Source organism: Mustela erminea, chromosome 13, assembly GCF_009829155.1.
Source record: "Mustela erminea isolate mMusErm1 chromosome 13, mMusErm1.Pri, whole genome shotgun sequence".
Classification (NCBI taxonomy): Eukaryota; Metazoa; Chordata; class Mammalia; order Carnivora; family Mustelidae; genus Mustela; species Mustela erminea.
In genome coordinates, this window is record NC_045626.1 from 85,036 (window position 1) to 92,097 (window position 7,062).

Below are 7,062 nucleotides of genomic sequence, written 5' to 3' on the forward strand. Positions count from 1 at the left end.
GGCCGCGGGCGCACGAGGACCCCGTCTTCCTCCGCGGGGTCGCCGGGCTTTGAAGCCGCAGGCCCGAGCCCGGGTTAGGGTCCGCTCCCGGCGCCGCCGCGGTTCTCCTCGGGGAGGGCGTCGTCGTTTCGGTGGGCAGAGGCCAGACTCTGATTTCAGGGCAGGGCGGTGGCCCCCGCGCTCACCGCGCAGCCTGCGGGTCCCGGTCGCCCCCGCACCGTCTGAGCGAGTGAGCGGAGACCCGCCCGCCTCGTGACCAGCCGCTGCCCTGCCCGGCGACAGGCCGGCCGCTCCCGGCTGCGTGCGGCTCCCGCCACGGCCCCGCAGGAAAGCCCCGGAGCCCTGCGCGCCCGCCGGCTCGTTCGTGCGGACAAAGCGGCGCCGCTTGCCCCGGACGGACGAGGCCCCGCTGGGCGCGCACGGGCCGCACTGGCGGCAACAGCGAGCACCGCACCGACTTCTCGCGGCGGCTCTCGGGAGTCGTCCTGGGCGTTTCCCTGCGCCGCGGTGCCCCCGGCCGGGTGGTGCGTGTCCTCCCTCCGCCCCGGCGGCGATGCAGGCGCGCGCGGAGCCCTGTCTGTCCCCCCGGCTGTCGCCCGCCCGCTCTGCCGGCGCTCCCGAGGCGGCCGCGGGAGAGACACGGGGGTGGCTGCGCCGTCCACACGGCCCGCGCCGGGCACTCGTACAGGCCGGCCGCACGCAGCCCGGCACGCGGCGGAGGCTCGTGATCCGCGCTTGGAAATGAGCGCGTGACGGGGGCGCCTGGGGGGCTCCGTGGGGTGAAGCCTCTGCCCCCCGCCCGGGTCGTGGTCCCGGGGTCCTGGGATCGAGCCCCTCATCGGGCTCTCTGCTCGCCGCTTCCCTTCCTCTCCCCCTGCCCCATCTCGGCCTACTTGTGATCTCTGTCCGATAAATCATAAATAAACCCTTTCAAAAGAGCCCGTGATGGAGAGCACCCCAGCCCCTGCTCCCCCGTCCCCCCGAGGTCGCACACATGGCAGTAACGAGGAACAAGAAAGGAGCGAACCTAGTGGTCACTTCTGTGAAGCAACTTCTGTGCCCAGCTCTGCTCTTGGAATTACCAAGCTAGTAACCGACGCCCTTTCTCTCCGGTCATCACAAGCTTTTCAGCAATTCTATTCACTAACCAAACGCACAGCTTCAGTTAACCCTGAAGTAGTTTATTTCAGACCAAAGCTCGAGACGGTCTGGAAGCTCTTCGGAGAGAGGCGACGGGAGTGCGGCTCGGCAGACGGTGGACCCGGCCCCACCTCCCGCGCTGCCGGATTTAAACACGAAGACCTGGCCGTGTATTTGAATTACAGGCTATATGGAATCCAAGCTGTCTCCGTATTCACGCTCCAGCTGAATTTTCAAGGTGAGGAAAAACCTGTTTGCTCTATTTACTTTCGTCCCGTCTCAGGCTAGGAGCACCTGGCCACAAACCACGGTTAGAATGTAAATCTCTAGGAGCCTCCAAGTGGGTGGGTTGAGTCTCTGCAAGTTTTTCAGTCCAGCATTGACTGATTCTCACATATTTTAGAAGCCCACGTCATGCAGTAATGAAAACCTCGTTCAGCCAAACTTACATAGTCAGAGTGACTTCTTCTGGCCCAATCCTTTCGGATACTGGACCTGCAGCAGCTGCCGGTCTTGTAAATGGAAGCGCACCCGAGTGAATGAAGCAGACAAGGAGAAGCCGGGCGCCCGATGTCCGGAAAGAGCCTGTGGGAAACCCACACGGAGTGTGTTCAGCAGCCGAAGCCCTTCGTCTTGTTTTACTGGGCTTCAAGCCACCCTTGGCTTCTTTCTTAGCATCTTGCTCCGCCCAGACATGTCATCTAAGTCAACATAAGCCTTGGGAGGCAGACACACGTATACAGCATAGACCCAGGGACATTTGGTCCAAATTTGCTTTAGGAAGAAGAGATGCGATATTATGCCTATAGTGAAATATTTACAAAATACTGTAACATTGCTGATAATCTCAGAGGATGCCCACAAAGTTTAAATGAGAAAACACCATTGGAAGAATAGAACATTATCACATTAAGGGTAGCAGCATAATTTTTAAAGTAAATATTAAATTTTAATTATTTTTTAAAAGACTTTCTCTCTCTCTCTTTCAAGGTAGAGAGTGGAGGTGGGAGGGAGGAGCAGAGGCTCAGACACCGAGCTGAGCCCAGAGCCCAACTCTGGGCTTGACCTCACAACCTGAGCTCATGACCTATCCGAAACCAGGAGTCAGACACTTCGTCACCTGAGCTGCCCAGGTCCCCCCTAAATATTAAATCTTGAAGGAAGGAAAATTAACCATTCTGACCCTCTTCCTGCACACTGTTACCGCCATAGGCGGACAGACCTGGTCAGTGAAGGGGTGCAGAGAGGAGCAGGGAGAGAAATCTCCTTGATTTTTATGATTTTTCCAAGATTTTTATGCTAATCCAAGTGGTTTGATTTATGCAACGCAACCCGACAACCTGGACTGAGGCAGACTTGATGTCAGAGAGCAAGACGACTGTTACGGGGCCGTCTGGCTGGCTTGAGGGGAGAGCATGTGACTCTTGATCTTGGCGTCCTGAGTTTAAGCTCCACGTTGGGCACAGAGCCTGCTTTAAAAAAAGCAAAGCCACAAACATGGTTATGGAGAATATGCCATGTTCCCAACTCTTTGCATCTGCCTGTCTAGTCTATTATATTTTGTATATAATATATAATTTTTAATACTTTATTTGAGGGAGAGAGTACACACAAGCAGGGGGAGGGGCATCTGAAGCGGACGGCACAGAGCGCAGAGCCAGACGCGGGCTCCACCCCACCACCGAGACCATGATCTGAGCTGAAATCCGGAGCTGGACGCACAACTGACTGAGCGCCCCCCCGCCTCGTGCCCTGTGTCCAGTCTTTTTGTGCAGCCCCTGGCAATCCTGTGGGAAAGCAAGTTACAGGCTGATTTATCCTTGCGCAGGGCACTGCAAGTAAGCAGCTTGCTAATGAAGGTTTAGGAAGTGACAAAGACCCATTTGCTATTTCTAGTGCATGGAAAATAACTAGGATTATACAGAGACCATTTCTGAAGAAACACAGAAGGAATCACTGTCCCTTCCCTTGCCATTTTGTAAATGGAAAATCCAACATACGGGACAAGAACTTGGCATCCGTTCTCACATACAATATGATTAAAATAAGTTCATTTTCAGAACTTCTTAAATATGGAGAAATTAGACAGGGGATATTGTTTAAGTTATACTAAGTCCCTCAGACATTATGGTGAGTATTTGGGATCCAGTTCTAAATGTACATTTAAGGATTTCTTTCTAAGTGGGAATCAAACAGATTAGAACTTACACACAGGGTAATGTCCCAAAATCATTAAACTTTTATTACCGAGTAGGTCTCACACTGAATTTACCAAGTTTTTCATTTTAGTTTTTAAAACACTGAATTGACTCATTTAATATTTCGGTAACAATAAATCTATTCTTAGTATCTCCCACTGTATCTCTAGTCATCAGATCAGTCGGCACAGACTGTGCGCAGACACCAGAACAGCAGGAGCTCGGCTAGGAGGCGGTGGGAGCGTGTGCCGGCGTGTGACTCGCGCTTCCTGCTCACCTCGGGGTCAGAACCTTCCTGGGTGAAACGGCCACGACCACCACATGCAAATAAAAATGAAGTCCACAGTGAAATAGACTGAGCCCCGGCGACAGAACCCTCGAGCCGCTGTAGAAGCAATGTCAGTTCATACAAGGTTCTTAATTTTCCTTAAGATTTGGTTTATTCATTTGACAGAGAGAGTGAGGGCGAGCACACAAGCAGAGAGAGAGGGAAGCAGGCTCCCCGCCAAGCAGGGAGCCCCATGTGGGGCTCGATCCTGGGACCCTGAGACCATGACCTGAGCTGAAGGCAGACGCTTCACCGACGGAGCCCCCCAGGCGCCCAGCGTTCTCGGTTTTCTAAGTCACTACAAGAGCACCTTGGGACTGAATGTAGCTGAAAGGCCTTTGTGGGTGCAACATGGTGTCGTGTGACCGGAGTGGGGCGGCCTGTCCCAGGCTGGGACTGACCAGGGGCCCCTCCAGTAGGTCCGAAGCTCCCGCGTCCATTAGCAGGCTTCCACTTGTGCGAGCTACCTTACTGACACATCTTCGCTGCACTCAGTCCTCTGAGAGCACGTGCAGTGTGTGCGAGGGCACAAGCTGTGCAGAGGGAGTCCGACCGGGGCTGGATCCCAAAACCCTGGGATCGTGACCTGAGCTGAAGGCAGGCGCCCAAGCCACTGAGCCACCCAGGCGCCCCAAAGTTAGTTTTCAAAAATCACCAGAAATCAGCTCCCTTCCAAAGTGCGTAATTCCCTTCAAATGCCCTCTTCTGAATACCCCATTTTCAGAAGTTCTCTTCCACAGACAGCCAACTTTAGATGTCTCCTGCCCTTTTTAGGACCGAAGACACTTTCCTCTAACAAGACCCTAAACCAAATCTGCTTGGAAGCTCTCTCCCACGCCCACGGACACCGTCTGGGGCGGTCACACTAACACACGCGTGTGGGTGCTGGGAGCGTGGGCGTTCCTGCTTATTCTCCGAAGCTTTTCTCTGAGCCACTGTTTCATAGACAGTGCAGGAAATTCCGTGTCTTCAATCTCCATTTCTGAAAGCTGCTTCGGAGGAGGCTGGGAAGCAAAATGAGACAACTTATCTGTAAACCGGCAAACTTTTCCTGGATTTTATAACTAACTAATATTCTCTTTACAGCTAGAACTACATACCTATACGCAAAAGTTGTCCTAAGAAAAACTGAGCCATTAAAACCTTACTATCCGTTGCTATTAGTCATTCAATTTTCTCTAGCTTACTTGTAGGTAAATGGTAAATTATTTAACATTATATCAAACTTCCCAGGTCATGGATTGTAAGCTATAAACAACCAATTTCTGAAAAAACATATTCATTCATGACAAAGAATTCTGAATTTGTATTTGAACAGAAGACCACACAATCTTAGTTTACTTGTAGTAAATATGCTTATATGGTTGCCGAAGTTTGGTTTATAATTTCAATTTTAATAAAATTTTAAATTTTTATTGGAAAACTTCCCTCCTGAAAAGGATTCCGTGTATTTCTTTTCTTTACAAATAAACATAAAACTCACGATTTTGAGTAGGACAGAGAGGAGCGGTCAGGGAACACCTTTAAAGGCTACAAAAAGCTCCCCTGAGCTACTACTTAGCACCTTCTAGACAGTCGACCCTCAAAATGTGTCCGCAGATCACCTGAACGAACGAATGGCTGGTATCAGCGTTTGTTCTCAGTATGACAATACGGTGGACACACACAACATGTTTTTAGTCTGATTTTGGTCAATTTTCTAAGGTTTTTCTACTTTACCAGGATGCCCTATAGATCTCGGGACACGAAGAGCCAGGCCTGCGTCTGCAGACAGTAGGCAGAGTATGAGGCAATGTGGCACTACTGTTAGGGACGGGGCACCCTGGGGAGTAAATAGGCCTTCAGTGGGGTGACCAGCTTGTCCGTGCTTGCCCGGAAGGGACGTCCAGAGCAAACTGGGCCAGCCGGTGCCTCCACCTCTGACCCCACTTCTTGGCTGTAAAATGCAGATGAAGTAAGAGGCGACAGTCTCACCTCCCAGCACGACGGCTGCCCTTCCACCATCTGGCTCCCTCCCTACGCGTGGCCCCCCATAGGCGCCCGTCTCCGCGTAAGACGCAGGGGTTGCCGTGAGGACCAACCGTTTAGGGCGCAGAGTGCCCTCCAGCAGAGCCCAACACAGTGGCGCTATCATGGGCGCTACCATTCAAGAGTTCAGCCCATTTCCTAGCGATAGCAACAGCTGACAAGTGTCTAGAAACACGGCTTAAAAACTAGAATAAAAACCAGGCTGGAGGGGCACCTGGGTGGCTCAGTGGGTTAAGCCTCTGTCTTCAGCTCAGGTCATGGTCCCAGGGTCCTGGGATCGAGCCCCGCATCGGGCTCTCTGCTCAGCAGGGAGCCTGCTTCCCCCTCTCTCTCTGCCTGCCTGTCTGCCCACTTGTGATTTCTCTCTCTCTCTTTCAAATAAATAATTAAAATCTTTGAAAAAAAAAAAAAAACCAGGCTGGAGTTTGAGGCCTCGTTTCTCTTCTTTTTCTAAGAGTTCTGTGTCGCTTTGTCTAGTGAGCGATTAAGAATCTAGACCCACGCACGCGGTAATCGTCGGGCGCACAAGGGGCTGTCGGAGGAGGGCGGAAGAGCAGGCGGGCGGCTGCCCCACGGCCGCCCTCGCCCGGGAGCCTGCCAGGGCCCTCGCCCGGGCCGCTGCCTCTGGGAGCAAGACAAGGTCGGTGAAGGACCAGCTGCGGCCCAGCATTTCCAGAAGTCGCACCTCAGAGCTTGACAAAGAACAAGAACCGCGCGCACCTCTGCAGGGAGACTGAACTGGCCTGGATTTGAGGAAAGGAGGCGTGCACCCAACACCCACGAGGCCGGTGGCACCAGCCCTTTCCTGAAGCAACGTCCTAGGAGAGCTCTGGGAAACCATCTCTGCCCAGAAACGCCAGTCCAGTGTGGCGGCACAGCAGCTCTGCAGGGTCTCTGTTTCTGGGGTTATCTGCTGGCGTGTGGACAAGGGTCTTCCGGCTCCCCACTGGCTTTCTGGGACCAGACCGGCTTCTTCACCCCTCATCTCTGCTTGGTCTCCGTGATGGGGGTGAAGGGCTGGCGTCCGTGCCACGGGCCAGCTCCTCCTCTGCAACTGCGGCACCGGTGCAGGGACCGTCCCTGGGCGCCGCCCTGGGCTCCTGCCCGCCTGGGCTGTCGGGCCCAGCCCTGCACGCTCCCAGCACAGTGCCTGCCGTCAGAGGTTCGCCCCGGGGCCCGTGTCACAGAAGCAGCTAAGGGCAGCCCCTCCCCACAACCCCGTGGCCGTCGCCCTGCCTTCTGCGCTGGCAGCCCTGGGGGGGCTGCCGTGCCGCAGTGCTCTGGGCCTCCTCCAGCCCCCCGCTGCGTTCCAGCCCACGCGTCTGCCCTTCCCAGGCCGTCCACTCGCGGCTTTTTGACGAGAACGTT